This window comes from Protopterus annectens, chromosome 3.part0 (genome assembly GCF_019279795.1).
Source record: "Protopterus annectens isolate FY-2018-M chromosome 3.part0, PAN1.0, whole genome shotgun sequence".
Lineage (NCBI taxonomy): Eukaryota > Metazoa > Chordata > Ceratodontiformes > Protopteridae > Protopterus > Protopterus annectens.
In genome coordinates, this window is record NC_056731.1 from 1,654,684,672 (window position 1) to 1,654,705,743 (window position 21,072).

Here is a 21,072-nt window from a genome sequence, read left to right on the forward strand (position 1 = left end):
TGGATGGGAAATTGCAAATTCACTCCTAGGGTGGCACCCATGTCCCTTATGGACAGAGGCAGCCTGTAAAAATAGTCAAAACCCCACTTGCTGACCCTTGACTATGATATCCTCAGAATAGTTCACAACAAAAAGAACTTCAAAGCCAAAGACCTAAACAATGAACTAAAATACTGTAACTGGTCTCCCCTAAAATAACTACCACTAGATGAAGCGGTAGATTACTTTAACTCAACTTTCTTCAAAATCCTAAACTGTCATGCACCATCCTGTATCATCAGAGTCAAAACAAACTATGCCCCTTGGTTAACAAAAGACAGTAAAACCATAATGAAGGACAGAGACAGAGCCTGGTTTCAATATCATAAGCGCAATACCACTACCTCAAAACAAACCTACTTAACACTCCAAAACAAGGCCAAAAAGCTAATAAAACTTGATAAAACCAATTTCTAAAAAACCTGGCAAGAAAAACACTCACAACCCTCAAAAATTCTGGGCCACAATAAATAGTTTACTGCACCCAGGTAAAGCCACCACTCCTACACCCATATTACCAACCAGCAAAGAGGACACACCACACAATTCAACAAATTCTTTACCGAAACAGTCCTAGCTCTAGCTAACACCCAAAATAGCACCACTGGCCCTATACCAAGACCCACCTCTACTAACCTCAATACACAACAAAATCTCTCTAGCTTTTCCTTGTCTCCAGTGCCTAAAACTTAAACCAACCACTCTGGCAGCTGACAAACTTCCTGCTGATTTCCTTCAACTTTCAGCAGAAACCATAGCCTATCCTGTGTCAGTCCTCATAAATGGATCAATATCTGAATGCAAAGTACCTGACTTGTAGAAAATCTCACATATTATTCCACTCCACAAAGGTGGTAACTCCCTTGAGCTCACCAATTACTGCCCAATCACAATTTTATCACCTTTATCAAAAATATTAGAGAGAGTAGTACATTCACAACTAATGCAATACCTCCTGAAAAACAACCTTATATCTAAATCTCAACATGGCTTCTCAACATGGCTTTCGACCCTCCCATAGTACCACAACAGCACTACTGTCATATACCAACATAGTCAACAACCATAGAAACAACATACTTTTCGTATCCTCTGTATTCTTAGACTTATCTAAAGCCTCTTTGACATGGTTAACCACAGCATGCTTCTCAAAATTCTATCTACCCTTAACATAAACTCCTCCACTACATCATGGTTCAATAGCTATTTATCAGGCCGTTAGCAAGCAGTTCTTTGGCAAGACCAGCTGTCCTCCCTACTACCAGTATCCATAGGAGTCCCTCAAGGTTCCATACTTGGTCCTTTACTATTCTTCCTATTTACAAATCAGATAGCTGCATCCTCACTCCCTGCCTCAATAGTGCGATATGCAGATGACACCACCATTATATGTGCCACCCCCACCTTACGTGAACTTCAAACAATAACACAACAAAACTTTACTCTTGCTGAAGCATGGTTTACTAACACTAAACTTATACTTAATCCCAAAAAAAACAAAACTAATTCTCTTCAGCCCTGGTAGATCTCCTCCTCTGAACAATGATTTCATCATAAACTCCAGGGACAACACTACAATCACGCCAACATCCCACACAAAACTACTTGGTGTAGTAATCGATAACAGTCTTAAATTCAATATACACATAGCCCAAACAATCAAAAAAGTAAACAAAACGCTTGGACCCTTACAGGAACAAGCAATTCATGACCAAGCATACCAAAGCCACTACTGCAAGAACTCACCCTCCTTTATGCCTCACCAATCTTGACTAATCTTCGCCATATCGAACTTAAAAAAATGGAATCTTGCTATAAAAAGATTGCCAAGTTTGCTACTGATGCCTCTAATAGATCCCATCACTGTCTTTCCCTCAAACAGCTCAACTGGCTTGAGTTGCCCCAACTACTGCTAATTAATCAACTCTCTAGAGCCCACAAGCTGTCCTACCTCCCTGACAAAACCCCAGCACTACAAGATCTAACGCAGCCCTACACCAGCACCAGAACCTTAAGATCCACCAACCAAAATCTCATAAATGTCATCAAACACAGAAATGAAGCCGGTAAATCTCTCTTTGCCTGTATGATAGCCAAAATCTGGCAATCACTCCCAAATCACATAACTTCTACAAGCTCTGCTTCTCAATTTAAAAAACTCCTCAAAACCCACTATTCCAACAACTGGCTTTGCCCATGTGAACTCCCAGATTAATCCATAATACTGCACTGTTGCAAGGATTCTGCTAAAGTTCACCTGTTAGTCCTTCTAACCTCCTAGAATACTTATTCTTACCTATTCTATAACCTGTCCTATTGAATTTACAACCTATAAAAAAGAAAAAAAAAAAAAGAAATAACTGCTGAAATGTATTCTTATGTGAATGCAGAAATGTATTCTTATATGTCTATTTGTATGTCTTAAAGGTATGCATATGTATTTGATGAAATGTATTTGTACACTCATTCAACTCATATGTACTATAGTGTTAATTTGGAGCTTTTCTCCTCAGGCCTCTGCTGAAAATGGACCTGTGTCCAGTTGGACTTTCCCAGTTATCAAATGTAAAATAAAATGAAATAAATAAATAAGTAATAAAATTGTCATATTTTCCCTAGGGATAGAAAAGTAGGTAAAATCTGTGTAAAACTGGCTTGGCTTGTAAGGGCTCTTGCGGCATTAGCCTAGTAATCTCCTATGAACAATATATTAAATTGGGATCAGTACAGATCCCCGAACGGCAACATCACCAAAACAGATTCGGCCGGGTATACTTGTGCGAAAGTGCTTTTCACCGAAGAAGCACTTTCACGTAAGTGTGCCTGTTGAGGAGATTGCACTACAGTGGGGATAAGGGAAAATTCCCTTTTCCCCACTGTAGTGCGACCTTGGAGTGAGAATATTAAAGTAGGGGGGTGTGGGGGTGCAGGGTGGCTTGCCCCACTGCAAAAACGTAAATGCAATGTATTTTTTTTAACACACTTTAACGAAAGCGCTTTTTCGGTGAAAGCGCTTTCGTTAAAGTGTATTCGGTGATTGTGGATTCGGACTATTGAACTTTCGTTCAATAGTCCTAGATCCATTAAATTATAGTAGTTTATAGACAAAAACTATCTCTTCAGAAAGCATGGGTGTCAACATCAATACAAATGCTGTGAGAATACGCTTATAAACTTAAAAATAAAGCAACAACCACAAACTTTTATAACCAAAAATGTGGAAACACTTCACTTACTCAAAAAGCAGGTAAAGGTATAGAAAAGCTCAGTTAAATAACCAAGCTAGTAATTGATTACAAGAGGAGGATTAAAGAACATATTTAAACAGTTAGCAACAAAATAATGTTAACAACATCTAGATAGTCTTACTCTTACAACTTTCTTAGGAATTCTGTTATCTAACTACCACTCACGCAATAAAAATGTTCAGTAGCTGCAGATGACATAAAAAAGACAGATAATCAAAGTTTAACCTAACTAACCCACTTCAAGTGCAACTTAGACAATTGTATAGGAAACCAGAAATTCATCCCTGGTCTGGCACCTATGTCTCTAATAGACACGGGTAACCTGTAAATGGTTAATCTCCCAGGCCCATGCTTACACTAATCAAAGGTATTAGAACTTGTCAGATATTTGGGATGCATGGCTAGGCTTAAAAAGGCTCTTGTGGTTGTTAGCCTGGTAAACACCTATGAACCTATGAACTATTTATGAGAAATAAATCTGTATTTCTCTCCTCTGTAGTCCCATTAACATGCTTTACTGTTTCCAGAATTGAGCAGACTTCATCAAGTCCATGATTCATCAAAAACAGGAAAATAATGCTGCACTGATTTATTTTCGTCTGCAAAATACTTTAGTGCTAAGCTAGCTTTATTTGCAAGTAAGATGTTTCCAAAATACAAACAACAGTCCAACAAAAGAGGAAAGATCAGAAGTCCTGGTTCAGTGCTCCTAGGTAGTTAGTCATCATTATCATCATCATCAATCATCATCAACTTCCTTTTTCTCATTTTTCTACAGGGGGTCACATCAGCTGTCAGCATCTCTCTTGATTCCATACCAGTCCCCTTTCTTATTTGACAGTCATGCCTGACTGTCTCAGGTCTTCTCTCACACAATCTATCCCTTTTTTTTTTTTTGGACACCCTCATTTCCTCCTGCCTTTTTTTTGCTTCTCCCAAATCTTCTTCACCTTATTATCTTCTGATTTCTTGCACATGTGCCTGAACCAGAGTGATCTACTCTCTTTGACCTTCTGTGCAACTGGGACTACTAGGGATTATTTTCTGAAATCGTTATTTCTTCATTTGTCAGACAGAGTGCATCCTACCACACTTCTTAGGACTTCATCTCTGTTACCTCTAGTTCCTCAACTTCTGTGCTTTCACTGCCCAGGTTTCTGCACCATAGGTTCATAGGTAAGCAATAGACTAGTTGCCATTGCAGGCCATTTTAATCTTAGCTGATTTCTCTTTTGGTACTCAAATTAACCTATCCCATTTGATGTTAAATTGGCCTTACCCATCCCATGGTTGATAAGTATATATTACCCCTAGTGAGAATATCTGCGATCATTTCATAGATAATTTAAGGGGATACATGCATGGTATAAAGTATTTAGGATCTGCCTCTGTCCATCAGTAATATAGGAAGCAGTCCTGGGGTAAATTTTCTGTTTCCTATCCATAGATGCAAATTGCTCTTGAATATGGACAAGGATGAGCTTTGTTTTATGTCGATGGAGAGTCTATTCCAGCACAAAAGTATGCTCTGTGAGATATGTCTATCCCTAAAAACTGTTCTGCTGATATTGCAGATAAGATTTAGATCCCTAGACCAAGTACTTCTGATACCATTTGACTTGCTGACATACAGTAAATCTGTCAGTATTGGGTTGGAAGGTGCCTTGTATGCCCGACACAGGTCACTTCTTAGCAGTCTGTAAGCTACTGAGTTGATCCATGTAGGACATATTGTTTAGGCCTTATATCCTTTTTGTAAGGTATCGCTGTGGGCATTCCAGTTGTTGCATATGTCTGGACAGATACATGCCAAAGGGGACATTATACTCATTGTATGGCCTAATGAGAGCTGTGTAAAAGGGGGCAATGACATTCCTAGATCAATACACAGTCCCTTTGTTTATAAGCTGTCCCATATAGAAGAACTTTCTTATGACAATGGACACATGTTGGTTTAAAGTTAGGTCCCTGCCACATACGTTCCCAAATCCCAAACAAATGGGTCAACTCTTATAGGTTTATTATCAATGTGGTAATTCCCTGGTGTAGATGACTTCCCAAAGGATATTAGTAATGCATTTTCTGGCATTTAGCTTTTCTTCATGATCTTTGCACCAGTTATTTATTTGAGGCAAACCTTCCAGCAGGATGGCTAAGTCATTTGGGGATATTATGACAACTCCTAGCTTACAGACATCTGCAGCCAGAGCCCTTTGGTATTGGCTTTTGCTTCAGAGAAGTCAATGGCAAACAAGGGAGGTCCCAGCATGGTACCTTAGTGGACTCTACTGGTGACAGGTCTCTTTGTGGAGGTAACTTTCCAAATTTCCTCCAAGTTTCCTCCTGCAGCACCAGGTCTCAGAACATCTCTGAGTGCGTGTTAATCCATACAGTAGTACTGGTCACTTCACTGTTTTCTGTGCCTTGCTTTTCAGTTTCTTTAGCATTCTTCTGTCACACACTAGCACTAACACTCTGTGTCAGTTGGCTAGAGCCTGTCTTATTCACCCCTCCAGGAGAGTTGAAGCTGTTAACCTGTTCCACTATTTTCCCTCTGTCTCAATTCTTATTACCTTCTGATCTCCCACATTTGCTGCCATTACAACTGTCTTATCTGAAGTCAGTTTCAACCAATGTGATGATCTGATTTGCATTCCATTCCCCTGTCATTTGCTGAAGTTCTTGTTCAGAGTCTGCCATAATGCCAGTACTTTTTTGATCTGTCCACTTCAGTCTTTCTTACTAATGTAGTCCATCACCAGTATGCTCAGCAGTGGGTTCAGACCTGAACAATGACGGTCACCTAGTTCCACTGGAAACCCTCTTGTGAGTCCGAATGCTTTTTGTAGTCCTGTCATTGGGTCCTTGTATATAGCCTGTACAAATTCTGTCAATGTTTCTTAAACTTTGAACCATTATAGGACTGTCCAGATCAGCTTTCTTGGCACTTTATCATATGCTTCATTCAGGTCTAGAAATGCCCAGTTGGGCTCTTTCCTCAGCTGTTTTTCTCACTGCAAACAATGGGTCAGTTGTACTGCATCTTCATCTGAATCTTAACTGCTCATCTTCTTACTTTCTGCTGCTCTGAATATTCATTTGTCAGTCAATCTCTCTAGAACTTTCTTGCAGTGTGACACAATTATGGTAAGTCTGTACTGCCCACAGTTATGAATATCCCCTGTGCACTTGTATACTGGATCTAGAATATTTATTCTCCAGTCATCTGGGGTATGCCTTTCTCTCTATACTGCAGCAGTTTCTCCTCTAACTCACGTAGCATACTGATCATATTTGCCATGACCTCACCTGAGCCTATTGCTTTCCCTGACTTCATTTTCTTTGGTGCTGTTCTTACTTCTTCTACAGTGGTCTTCTCTTTTTATTTCATTGTAGGCCATGTCTGGAGAAGTATAGTTTCTCTGGGATTTTCTTCATTTAGGAGATGCTGGAAATATTCCTTCCATCTCCCTTTGATGCCTTATGAGATGGTGAGCAGGTTGTTGCTGGCATTCCTTATGAAGGGTGTCTGATGACTATCTTCTTTATCTTTCTGTCTTTGCTGTGCAACCTGATAAGAGTTTCTTTGTGTTGTCTGCTGATTCCCTTTCCAGAAGCTGATAGAGTTCTTCTGGTGTCTTGTTCTTAGTTATTGCAACTGCCTCTTAGTCTTGGTCTGTCTTTTCTTTCTTCCACTTCTTTCATTCCTTGTTTCTTTTGATGACTTCTTGGACTTTTACTTCCACCTTTCCTTATGTACCTTATTTACATACGTGACTCAGCCTCATACCTGTTCTATAGCTCTCATTCATGCTGTTTTGAGACGCTGCCATTCTTCTTCAAATCGACCTATTTCTTCTTTCTACTGAGGTGCTACAGCCATGAACTTTTCCTTGAACTCTTGTGCTTTTTCTCCAGTCACCTTACACATCTTTTTTGTTGACCACAGAGCCTTCTCCAACCACTACTAGCAGCTGGTTGTGGCAACCAGTGGTTTATTCTGTGTGCTGACTGTTTCACTGGGGATGACTTTGTAATCACTGGTTCTATGCCAGTGCCCTTTCCTTACTAGGAGGAAGTCTACCTGAGTTGATGTTGGTCAGTCTTGTATGTGATCTTTTGACTGTCTCTGTTGCTGAACCATCTGTTGACCACCATCAAGCCATTTGCCAGACGGAAGTCTAGAATGACTTTTCTTTCTTTATTCCTGTTGCCCCACCCACGTTAATCCAGGTTCCCTCATGTCCCTGTTATATCTGTCAAAATATGTGCATTCAGGTCCCTAATTATTAACACCAATTGTGTTGCCCTGCTTTATCTAGTAGGTCCTGCAGCTGCTGCCTGAATACACTCTTTTTCCTCTCTGTCTCAAGTCTTCTCTGGGACATAGGCTGAGATTATGAATACTACCTTATCTTTACACTGGAGTCTTATTTCCATGAGTCTGTCACTAATTCTGATGACATCCCTCACTGACTTCTGAAGCTTCATCCTCACATCCCCAGATCATGTCTAGTTTGCCCCCCCCCCCCAGAATAGTAGATTCTGGATTCCGAATCAAGTTACTTTGCTGTACTGCCCTTCCATTCTGCCTCCTGTTTACACAGGATGTCCAGCCTCCTGAATACTATAATGTCATCTACTTCCAAGATGCATCCTGTCAGTGAGCCTATATCAAGTGTAGCAATCTTTATGTACATGTCTGGTAGTTTAATAGGTTTTATGTCCAGATTTCACTTAACAGAGCTACCCTAAGTAAACCAAGCTGGGCAACTGGACACTGGCCAGGCAGTAGCTTACTGACCCAGGTCTGCTTGGCTTTATGGCAGGTAGACTCTGGTCAATGTATAACCTTCCCACCATTAGCATGGGTCTTTGGCATAGGTCCGAGTAGGCTTGGACCTCAACCCACTTATCACTGGCAAATATGCTTCCTCAGTATTAGCAACATTAGTCAATGTGACAAAATCACATAGAGTCCAGGTCCTTGACCCACTTATCACTGGCAAATACCCATGCCCATTTTTGGTGACATTAGTCAACATGACCAAATCACCTAGAGCTATTTTTACACCAGCGCAGAGTATGATTCATGTTATCCCATTTAGTGGATAGTGTGCACCACACTGGATACCTAAAGTGGTTGGTCTACACAATTCTTGCCCCAGTAGGTACCAACTAGAGATTGTCCTGCTGCCTACAATTCCATTCTTGGGTGAGTTTGAGGTGGAAACAATCATCATGTTTTTGTGCTGAATAAGGAACCCCACAGAGACACAAGGAGTACATGCAAACTTCACATAGGCACTGGCTGGAAGCTGAGATCAAACTTTGTACTTTGTGCACGGGAGGCGAAGAAGAATTGGAACAGAATGTTGATCTCTTAAAAAAAAGCTGCTTAGAACACATTGAGTGCTCTATTTCAAGTTGTGAGAATTCAGATTTTGATTGCTGTCAGTGAGGGTGAAAACAGTTCCAGCCTTGATGAATTTATTGGTTTAGCAAAAAAAGTATGTAATTTGGAAATGAAACTGCTTACATTATGACATCAAACATTACTCATAAACACTTGTCATGGCTAAAGCTTAAAGATTTATTGGACAAATTTTAATGGGTTAGTACAATGATTATTTTGTTATGGACTTTGTAGATATTTTATCTGTTAATTGCTATGTTATAAATGTGTTGAAAATTTTCCAGTTTGAAATGCAATAAAAAGTAAAAAAAAAAAAAAAAAAAAAAAACAGTTCCAGCCTATCATATACAGTTACATGATTACTAAAAAGAACAGTTATATTTTTCACATATGCAATAAAATATAGACATTGTCACATTCCCACGCCTAAGAAAATAAAACTCTTGACATTATCTGTATAATCACATCCTAATAATGCATATGACAGTAGGCAGTTCACCTGCATCATACTGAAAAAGTAATGGTTGGGAAATAACACAGCAGAATAAACATTTAGTTAGGTTCATAGCCTGGTGGGCACATTATTTCTACTGCGATATGATGAGTTCATTTGCTCTAGTAATCTTGGCTTATACCTTAATTTTTAGAAACAGTTTCACTCTTAGGAAGGCTTTAAGGTGGAGAAGGTTCAGAATTTAGGAAAGGCATTTCTATGTGTCATTATTGTCTAGGGCCAACTTGGATTGGATTCCTTGGATAGTGGAGGTTAGGATATAAGTATGCGAAGGATTAAGAATACTTGCAGCTACTTGAAAATGAAGGAGAGCTGTGCTCATAAAATACTGATCAGTGCTATTTGCAATGAATTGAGAAGACCTTGTTAACAAAAGTATTGGTACAACCAGAAAAATATGTTTTTTTTGTTATATCACATCTGGGACTGCAGTGTGAACAGTCACATATAAGTGAAGCTCCAATGAAACAAAACTGAGCTTCAGTTTAGTACAAACTTCATTCAAATCAGCTGGAATCAACTCCCTAGTGAACTTTCCTCTCTTGCTTCCACTCAACTATATAAAAAGCATCTTAAAGAATATCTAAAGAACCGTTGGCTTTGTCCCTGTTCCATCCCTGATTGATTAGACCTAATATACAAGAATTTACACCAGAACCAGGTTCCTATTGTTCTTTCCTTTCTCGCATCTACTTCCACCTGATAAGAATTAACTTTAACCAGCATCTGATAACTCACTGCTCTCTCCCTTATATAACCCTCTCTGACCTCTAAACCTCTTTTCTACTCTCTCAACTCTTCTCTTCTCCACTGCTTTAACAAAAAAAAAAAAAAAACACGATGTTATATTTTTTGGAATTCTTTTTTATAAGTATCTCATCCTCAAATTAAACAATGTGTTTTTAAATAGATGTAATTTTTTACTGCATATTGTAATCTTGTCTCTGCTACTGGTTGGAGCTTTTCTCCCTGGGCCTCTACTGAAAATGGACATATAGCCAGATAGACTAGCCCAGTCAACAAATGTAAATAAATAAATAAAAAATGTGTATCTATGTGCAAAGCCCAGGCCCATAACATTGAGCTTCATATGAGAAATTTCAGCACCATTAGAAGATGGCGAAAGCAGTGCACAATTCAGAAAACCCTTATCATAAATATACCTCTGTGATTAATCATGTCAAATGAAACCAAGATTGTACATTAACAATGTTTTAATGTTCCTACTTTTTGAGTATACAAGAGGAATCACTTCAAAAAGCATCATCTGAATTCTGCTGCACAAAATGTTCTTTGCTCTTTAGTGTTGTATTATAGTTTACTTGCTTTAAATTGAAAACCTTGAAACTGCATCAGTCGACTGGCATGTGAAAGAATGGCAGTTTTTAAGTAAGCAGAATGTCGAACCAAAATGTATCGACTACACTACAGCGAACGAATAGTGTAGTTTGAGTATTTAGGTTCGACAATGTGCAGGGAGATCACTGTTCAGTGAGGAACAGGGAATTAGCCCATTTCCTTAATGCAGTGCGATCTCGGAGTTGGCATATTTAATGTGCTTGGGGTGTGGGGGCACAGGGGGGCATATCCCCCTGAAAAATAGTAGAATTAATATACCATTGACTGCAGAGTGTAACAGTACGTTAATGTGCATAGCAGAATGTGAGTGACGTCACCTCTTGCTATGTCAAATACATTGAACTACGGATGTCAATGTATTCATTTTCTCCTTGGTTGCTGTTTTGAAATTTCGAATTCAGCATTTCAGGTCGACATTCTGAATGGTTGGCCGAAGCAGATTCAGAATTTCAATAGTAAACCAGTTTACTTATTTGTCTGTGATCAAGGGTTTTAGGTTACATCATATAATTTGTGGATCTAATTTCATTCAAGTTTCATTTACTAGTCTAAGATAAAAAGTTCACCATGACAACAGCAGAACATTTGCTATTAAAACTTATGTAAAAACATCACTGTTTCTAAAATATTACGTTTGTGAAATATATAACACTGGTTAATATCCCTACATAGTTTGAATGAATTTGTCATTATCAACGTTGTGGATCAAATGTGAGTAATAGTATAAGAAAGACTGATTTCATTGAGTTTTACTGTGTTATTTTATTTTTTCTCTGAGTTGTATTATTATAGTTTCAATGCTTTATCTAGTTTGTACTAACACATTTTATTCCTGTTACTATGCACTTTCTTTGAATGACATCAGAGATAAAGCATTTTGTGACTGGTAAATTTTTGTCATGCGATAGGTATGAAGTAAGACATCATATTATATTAGTATCTTAGTTTTATTGTTCATATTTGTTTGAATAATTCCAATTACAAAACAGATTAAAGCGCTTACAAGTGAAATAAAGTTGTGCAGTTTGTCTGGGGGATATAATAATACCACTGGTTTGAATAAATGTACCAGCATCAAAACCTGTTTTGAAAATGTGAAGAATAAGGTGTGAAAGACTGGATTTCATTATGTTTTAATGGGTCTCAGCATATCGAATGCTGACAACGCCAAATGCAATTTAATCGAACTGAAATGTTAAGAATCTCAGAAGAGCGAACTGACAGAACATTGATTTCTTTCTCAGGGAAAGAAATCGGTGTTCCGTGTAAAAAGAAAAAAAATGTTTCAATACTTTAAACAATGACAGAAGTGGCGGGCTTCACCCCCCCCACACCCCCCAATCCCCTACTTAAATATACCAACTCCGAGACTACACACAGTAGAGGAAATAGCAAACTCCGATGACGGCCCACTGATTTATTTCCCTGGGAAAGAAATCAATGTTCCGTCAGTTCCCTCTTCTGAGATTTTAAAACATTTCAGTTTGATTAAATTAAATTTGGCGTTTTCAACATTCGAAATGCTGGTAGGAACCCGTTTTAATGAACTATTTTTTACAAAGTTATAATCTTTTACTAAGATCAGCAATTTCTATTTCATTTCTGTGTTCAGTTGTATAGTTTTGTGTACTGAAGTCCAATTACAATAATGGGCAAAAACAATTATAAAGTTATGTGTGTCTGTCTAGTGGGTTCACTTATGGCTTGCTGAGTTCCAGTTCCCTGATATATATCCTGACTGTGTACATCTGACTGGTAGCACTCCTCACAGTGTTCACATGTCCAATAGCTATTAAGGTAGGCAGTAGTGAAATACAGGGTGCATGACCTCTTAAAACCCACTCCCTCTCCCTAGACAAATGCAGTCTATCCTCTTCCCTATCTCTTCCTTCACAGCGTTTATACCAAATGCTCAAACTGCTATGCAAACACAGGTTGCACAAGCTGCAGGCAAGGATTTATCCCCTGAAGCAATTATTCAACAGAAAAAAAAAACATTCTCTACTGCTTGGCAGAGGAATTAAGGAGTGGTGATGTAGGCTGTGCACACGGCATGGGTAACATACTACAGTAGAACATTTACCTGAGTGTCAGTATACTGCTGGTAGTGCAGAGTAACAGGTTGTGCGCTAAACAGCATTAGTGTCTTGGAGGTGGGGGCTATTTGATCTCTGACTCTGTCACTGCTGAGTACAAAAGGTCGGCCCATTAGCTACATATTCCAGTGCCATTCACGTCTCAGCTACCAGTATTATTATGAGTCTTGAACACTGAGTTTTTGTGATGGTGAGACATCAGTGTATAAATGCATATGAGCATGTTGGCAAGAAAAGCAAGAGCTCCAATGGGCAGACCACACAAGATGCAACTCAAAAGATTGACTCTCCAAACCTCCTTTTAGTATTTATTTATTATGTATGTATGTTTGCTTGTTTTAGGCCTACTCAGGACTGCTGTAATATAACATCTAGTATGGTTACATATTCTACACACAGTTAAACATCAAGAGTAACATGTTAACTGCTGTTTTATATACAGTTAGAAACATTGGTCTCACTGAGGGGTTCTCATTGGATGTGCATCAGGGTTCAGCTCTTAGCCCCCTGCTATTCATACTGATGATGGACTACATTAGCAAACAGGTCAGAGGGGACAGATCACCAAAGTTTCTCTATGCAGATGATGTGGCATTACACTCAGATTCTGAGCAAGAACTTCAGCAAAGGATACGGACATAAGAATGCAAACTGAAGGCACATGGGATGAAACTGAATACAGGTAAGACAGTTGTAATGGCAGCAAATGGGAGAAATTAGAAGAAGCTGATAAATGAGATAGAAGGTAAAATAGTGAAAAAAGTTAACAGCTTCAAGTATCTGGGAGGGGTGGATAAGGAGAAGGGAAGTCTCAAAAGGATGTCAAAGCTATACCCAGAGGGCCTGCTGCCAACTGGCACAGAATGTCAGGTGCAGTATTTGACAGGAAAGTGCCAAAGAAAGTGTAAAGTAATTTGTACAAAACTAGTGATGCGGCCAGCACTACTGTATGGTACAGAAATGGGCAGTAAAGGCAGAGAGTTGAAGAAACTAGAGATAATGGAGATGAAGTGCCTGTGATGGGTGGCGAGATGCACACTTTGGGACAGACAAAGAAATGAGGACATAGGAGCACAAGCCAAAATGGCTCCAACTGCAGAAACGGTCAAACTGAACAGACCACAGTGGTTCAGGCACATGTACAGAAAATCAGAAGACAATCTGATGAAGAAGATTTGGGACAGACAGAAAGAAGGAAAGAGGAAATGAGGGCATCCAGCGATGAGATGGATGGGCTGTGTGAGAGAAGACCTGCAACAGTCAGGCATGAGTGTCAAAGAAGGCAGGAGAGTGGCAATGAATCGCGAGACATTTTTGACATGACACGCCAACCCCATGTAGAAAAATGGGAAAAAGGGGGGTTGTTGATGATGACGATGATGATAATAGTGATGACATTGTAGAAGATAAGCAGAGAAAATTTATTATAATGGTAGTGAAAAGCATACTGTGAAGTAGAAGAAAAGGAGAGCATGTGACAGTCATAATGAAGAAGATAATGTGAAGTAACAAAAGAAGAAAAAAAGGTGAGGAAAGAGAGAAGGAGGCAAGAAGAGAGAGAAATTATCGAAAGAAAAAAAAACTGGGGGAAAAATTATACACATATATATAAATATATATATATATATATATATATATATATATATATATATATATATATATATATATCTATGTCAAAATAATGAAGTACCATAATGTCAAATTTCAAAACGGCAGGAAGGAAATGACGAAAGTTTACATTCTCGAATGTCCATATTGTTGTAAGTTTTCCCCAAGTAAGTAAACAATCGGCGAATAAAACTTAAAAAAACTAAATGAAGCAAATAAAACTCACCCAAGTGGGTGACTTTACCCCCCCCAACTAAATATACCAACTCCAAAATTGCACTACAGTGGAGAAAAGGGCAAAGTTCATGACACTTGCCAACTGACTCCTTTCTTTGTGAAAACTTATGATGAACTGAATGTTTGCGAATGTAAACTTTCATTGTTTCCATCTCGCCATTTTGCAACTCGATCTTATGGTAATTTGTTATTTTGACGTAGAACCATATATATATATATATATATATATATATACATGTATATAAGACAAAAAACAGGAAGGCTCCCACTGAAAGTCTGTGCTGTGTCAAAGAACAAATAAAATAAAAAGCGTAAAAAATCAGCACAGCCACCATAGCCAGGATCACCAAAACAGAAGTAAATGCCAGGAAAGCCAATTAAAAAGCCAAGCAATGACTCTTTATTAAAATAAAACTAGGATAAGCACTTTCAGATCTCAAAAAAATGATCCTTCTTCAGTTCCAGGAACTGTTTTCATTCACCACTGTTTGATGGGTTGCCTGCTGACTGCACTAATTAACTAGATCATGTCAAGTAGTGTTTCATGGTAAGGTATAGCCTGACGACCAGTAGATCCACAATCTAATGAAGTATAGTTTCATTCTATTTTTATCATGTTTACAAAGTGCTTCAAGTTACATTTAGGCTTTTTGTAGTTTATGCATTTGCTTTAAACCAAATGTTTTGAAAATCAGGCATTGCCATGAACTTCACAACACAAGGGCATATCTTTGCAATTGTTTAATATTTTTTTTCTAAAATTTTAATGATATAACATTCTTTTAGGTTTCAAAAGTAAGGAAATTGCTGAATTTTAAGTGTGTTTTAATTGTATATGTATATCATTTTGCAGTTGCCAAATTAGCACTTACTGTATGTATGTGTATGTATGTGTATATATATATATATATATATATATATATATATATATATCTATATATATATATACATATATACATACATAAACACACACACACATATAAATATATATATATATATATATATATATATATATATATATATATATATATATATATATATATGGGTCTACTTCTGTTTGTTGAAAACAGTTTATCGACTAACAGAAGATCGAGCCCACTTACATGAAAGTGCACTTCAACGAAAGTGCATTTTCCCGAAAGCCGATTCACTGAAGCACGGTACAGTGGGGATAAAGAAGTATATCCTTTTACCCACTGTAGTGTGATCTCAGAATTAGTATATTTAAGTAGCGGGGTGTGGGGGGTGCAGGGGGGCTTGCCCCTCTGCAAAACTGTGTTTGCAATGTTTATTTTTTTTATTTTTCCGATTTGATGAATCAGCTTTCACGAAAGTGCACTTTCACGGAAGTGGAGTCGTACTTCTCTTTTTTGAGATAATGCAATTTCGATAAAGAAAAGTAGACCCATATATATATATATATATATATATATATATATATATATATATATATATATTTATCAGCAGGAAAGAGAAGGCAGCAACTGGTAGGTGAGAATTTATAACCAGCATGAAAGCTCAAAAGGAGAGTATCTTGTCTGCTTGGGAGGCTAACATTGAGCAGATTTCTGGAGAGTCAGGAAGGATCAATGCTGTATTAACAGACTATATAGCAGTCAATGATAAAAGGCTTCAGGAGTTAGAATAAACCATAACAGTGCATTCAAATACCATAGCAAACTTAAACTCTACCAGGATGGAGGTGAAACAGAAATTAGTGCATGCTGAACTAATTCAGGAGCATGTTTTGCAGAAGATTTCTGACTTACAAGACAGGTCCCAACACTAGAACATATGGTTTACAGGTTTATAGACTCTCCAAAGCAAAATGGGGGTTTGAACTGTGTTGGTTTTATGAAAATGTGTTTATGTGAATGGACATGACTGCTATGGGAAAGTATCCAGAGAAAACAAGGCCATAAAGGCCATAAAGTATATATTCCAAGCCATGTTTCCAAAAACATGATCCATCCAGTTATTAAGTTTGCTTCCTATATGCAGAAAGAGGAAATTCTACCTAACTTTTGAAAAGACACCATATACAAAATGGGATATGCAAGGGTGTTGGGAGATTTGACTGTTCAGAACAGACTCACGTGAGGAGAAATGCCTTCTTGTGTGTAAAGAACAGCACTTTAGATTCAAGCTGTTGTATCCTGAAATGTTATAAATCTTATTTCTCTTTTGACCAAAAACCTATCCAGACCCTAACAAAGTGTTAGAGGATCTTCAAAAGAGGAATGAGGAATGAGGATACGGCTGAGCCTTGAACGGAGTGAGAACTTGGTCCCAGGGTTGACATGACAATGAAAGAGCAAGAAGCAAGGCAGTGGAGAGGATGCCTGCAAAGCCTTTCCCTCATTTCCAGGAAAAGTGTGGGTCAAGGTCAAGCAAATGAAATACTTTTCTAAAAAAATGACTAAGGCCGTAATAACTGAAGCTGCAATGAGCAATGAGGTCTAGAGTAATCAAAGGGATTTGGCTTTGTTTGGTATTTATCTACAGCTATAAAATTTACATTTAACTTTGTTAACAACGGTCTCCCTTTATTGGTAAGTAGCATCTCTATCACAACAACTGTAATACCAGTTATGCTTCATGACAGATGACTTGAACTATTTAATATTATGTATTAGAAAAGATTTCTTGTAAAGAGAACTAGCAAGGTTTTATGTGATTGCTGGTTTCCTTTGTGACTCCCCTTCCTGATTAAAGTGGGTCTATATTAGAATGACGAAACCTCACTTACGCGAATCCTGAAAGGCCGACACATAAACAGCGAACCGCATGAACACCGAATGTCCTTAAGCGCGAAATTCAAAATACCGAATCGCCATAGTTGTCCACACCATGTTTAGTGAGGTAAAACGTCAGTAGGAGATTCCCTTATCCGGTATAGCTCCCAAACATAAATGTACAATAGTTACTGACCTTATGGTTAGGGTGTGGGTTAAGGTAAGTGCATATAGTAATACATTCATATTTATTTTGTTTGGGTAGGCAGTACAGAGCGGGCGGTGGAGTTGGCCAACTATGGCAATTCGATATTTTGAATTTCGCACTTAAGGACGTTCGGTGTTCTTGCAGTTTGCTGTGTATGTGTCGGCCTTTAGGGATTCGTGTAAGTGAAGTTTCGGCTTTTTAATATAGACCCGATTAAAGTGACTGAAGATGCAGTTTTGAATAAAGTCAATACAGAATTCACCTGTATATTAAGAAGTGTGAGCTTAACATGGTGCTGACCTGAGCTGAAAGTGATCCAATTAGAAGGCAATGAGTATTCAGACAGCCATTAGGTGAAGCCCCAGAACATAGCCATTAGCTCAACCAATTAGGGACAAATCTCAGAATAATCAGAGACAAATCAAGAAATAATTAGGGACACTCAGGGACACTTTTAAAATATTAAAACTATTACCTTGAGACCTTGACAAAATAAGAAAATGTGAATTAATGTACAGTTTATAAAGAGAAATAAGTCTATAACTCTTACTTGTTGTTGTTATTTATGAAGTGTAATTTACCACCTTTTCTCCAGAAGTCACCAGTTTTAGGAGTGATTAAGAGGAACAGAGCTAAAATTTAAGTCAAAATCAGGGCCATCCATGAAAATCAGGGACAGTTGAGAGGTATACCCCAGAATGTTAATGGTAATGCCTTAAATGGTTGTAGAACAATCTTTTGGCAATTTAAAAAAAATTACTGCAGTTGATTATTATTTTTTTATAAGTTGGGAGGCACAAAGACTGATTTAAAGAGATCTGTACAACCTTACAGTTGACTGTGCAAAGTTGTTCCTAGCCAAGGTGATGTGGTGGGAGGAGATGCAACCTATAGTGGGAGTGACAAATGTGTTATGGGATCGGGAAAGCTCTGTAAACCTGTCGATCACTTGTGGATATCGGTAGTTTCTTATTTATCAAACTGCTGAAAATGGATGATCAGAGGTTAAGTGAACAGAAGGCATGAAACACCTTCTCCTAATAACTGACATGAACTGTGCTTGAGACTTGAGGGTTCGGAAGCCAGACATGACATGGTTAAATTGATAAGTAAGCTACGGCATTGAGAGATGTTGTGTCTGCAAATAGATGAATGAGACAGGATGCAAATTAGCTGAAGTGAGGGCAAAGTTACTTTACATCTTCTAGTGTTGCAGCATTTCTGCTAAATAAAGGTGAAGGTGTGGCTAGACACTAATGAATATAGCCCAGATATATATGTAATAAATACAAATGAAAGTTCAGTGAGAGAGGGAAGGGGTAGAGATGAGCTAGCTGTAACAAGAGTGTGCAAAGATAACTGTTGGGATTGTGTGATTTCCTAATGGAAGTGATACAGAATATGAAGTGAGGACTATAACTGGTGGTGTGCATCAGGTGGAAGCAACTTTTTGTTTCTCACACTTTTTCAATGATTGTTTAGCCACTTGGAGTGCAAGTTCCAGAAATAGGTGTGTCTAAGGTAATGTGTACATGGGTTTGTTACTAAGGGAAGAGAGTGTAATTATTGACTTATTGGCATATTTTACATTTAAAAATGAAGGTGGTATCCAGTGGGAGTTATGGACAAGGATATTGCCAGAGAGGGGCTTAAACAAAGAATCAAAGTGAAATATACAGGAAAGGGGCATGCACACACACACACACACACACACACACACACACACACACACACACACACACACACACACACACACACACACACACACACACACACCAAGACTTCAGAGTGGGGCAACTCAAAGTATGCATGTTGAATGTTATTTTAAACATTTTATCCTGAAATGCTGATTGTCTGTTAGACAGTGTTAAAATAAGATGGGTATTAACATACATGCATAGGCCTGCAGCCCAGGTAACCATGTTGCAGGAGACACTGCTGTGGAAAGGAGGAGAGGAGTAGTATTGCTTATGAAAAGCAATAGTGATCTTCAAGGTGTAGTGATGTAACCGATAAAGGTAGGAGATAGTTTACAGGGAAGGCTACTTGCAGAAGTAGGAAATTCATGCTAGTGCTGATATATCTGCATCCTAGGATGATAATTAGGGAGTTAAGGCAGGTTCTTGGAAGTATAATTGATATTCAGCAAGGAATGAGCCAAGTAGCTGGGACGGGGAACCTGATTTATGATACTGGGGATGTGTTTGGGGGGACCTAGAAGGACAAATATTATGGTAGAGGGAAGGTATTTAGAAAGGTACAATATATGAGGATGTTAAAGTTTGTAGATGCAATGGAAACATTGCAGAGAGGCTTGAATTTATTTATTTCTCTGAAATGCATAGAAAATGGTCTAGGATGGATAGGTACTATATGTCAAAGGAGCACTTGCATGCAGTAAGCTGAAATAAAACATATTTGATTGCCTTATTGGATCATGTCCCTCTACAGATATGTCTGCAGGGCACTTTATATAAGAATGTGCTAAAGCACTGGCAAATTCCTTTACTTATGCTCAGAAGTCAATCTTTTCAAGTCTGGTTGTATAGTAAGATGGCAGGAGTTTTAGTAGAGATAGGTCTGGGGAGATGCTGATTTAGCTATAGAATGGGATAATTGTAAGAAAAAACTGAACAATGAGGCAAGATGAAAGTGAAAGGTAAGTGGAGGGCTAGCAAAAACTGAAGAAATCGAAGAACTGCCGAGTCCTCATGGGGGATGAATTAAGAGAGAAAGACAAAATTAAAGGATGCAAAACAAAAACTAAAGGACTATTTGGTCTGTTTGCATTTTAAGCTAGGGAAGTAAAAAAGACCTTTCCTACCTACACCCCCCCAAATGACCAGAAATGTAGTACAAAGAGTACAGAAGGTGAAATGAATGATAGTCAAGTTGAGAAATCCACAAACAGGGAAGGCAGTGAAGGACATAGATGAAATTCCAGAAGTGATGGCAGATTATTATTGAAAGCTGTACAGCCATGGGGAAGAGACAGAAGGAAGAAAACAGAGGATATAAGATAAGTCCATATTAGACCAACAGAGGTTAATGTCAAGTGCTAACAGAACAGGAATGTGTGAAAGCCACAGTAAGAAATAGTAATCTAGTGGAAATCTAGTTGGTCAAGAAAGAAATAATTGCTGACATTTGGAAAAGCTGTTCAATAGGGTCCTGCAAGGGGCAATGATTCCTTCCTCATGGTGGAGAACAGTGCTGGCAACAATACTGAAGAAAGGTAAGCATGCATTGGATACTGTCCCTTATAGACACGTTTCCATCTTGAACAAAGATTAGAATGCTTTTATGTCTGTAATTTAAAGAGGATGGTGAAGGTGGTACGGGAAGTGATTGCACTGGACCAGTGTGACTTTGTGAGGTAAAAGCAAACATTTGACAACATCAATAAATCTGATTCAACAGGATACATATTTCGGAAAGCAGAGATTAGTTATTATGATTTTAGATGTGGAAGAAGCATTTGACGCAGTTAGCTGCAGGCCTCTGCAGGAAGTACTAGGGGATTATGTATTTCCTGAAAGTTGGATACAGGTCAGTTTTCGCATATACAGGGTGAAATGTGATGTGGGCTGTCTAGTAACAAAGAACTGTCAA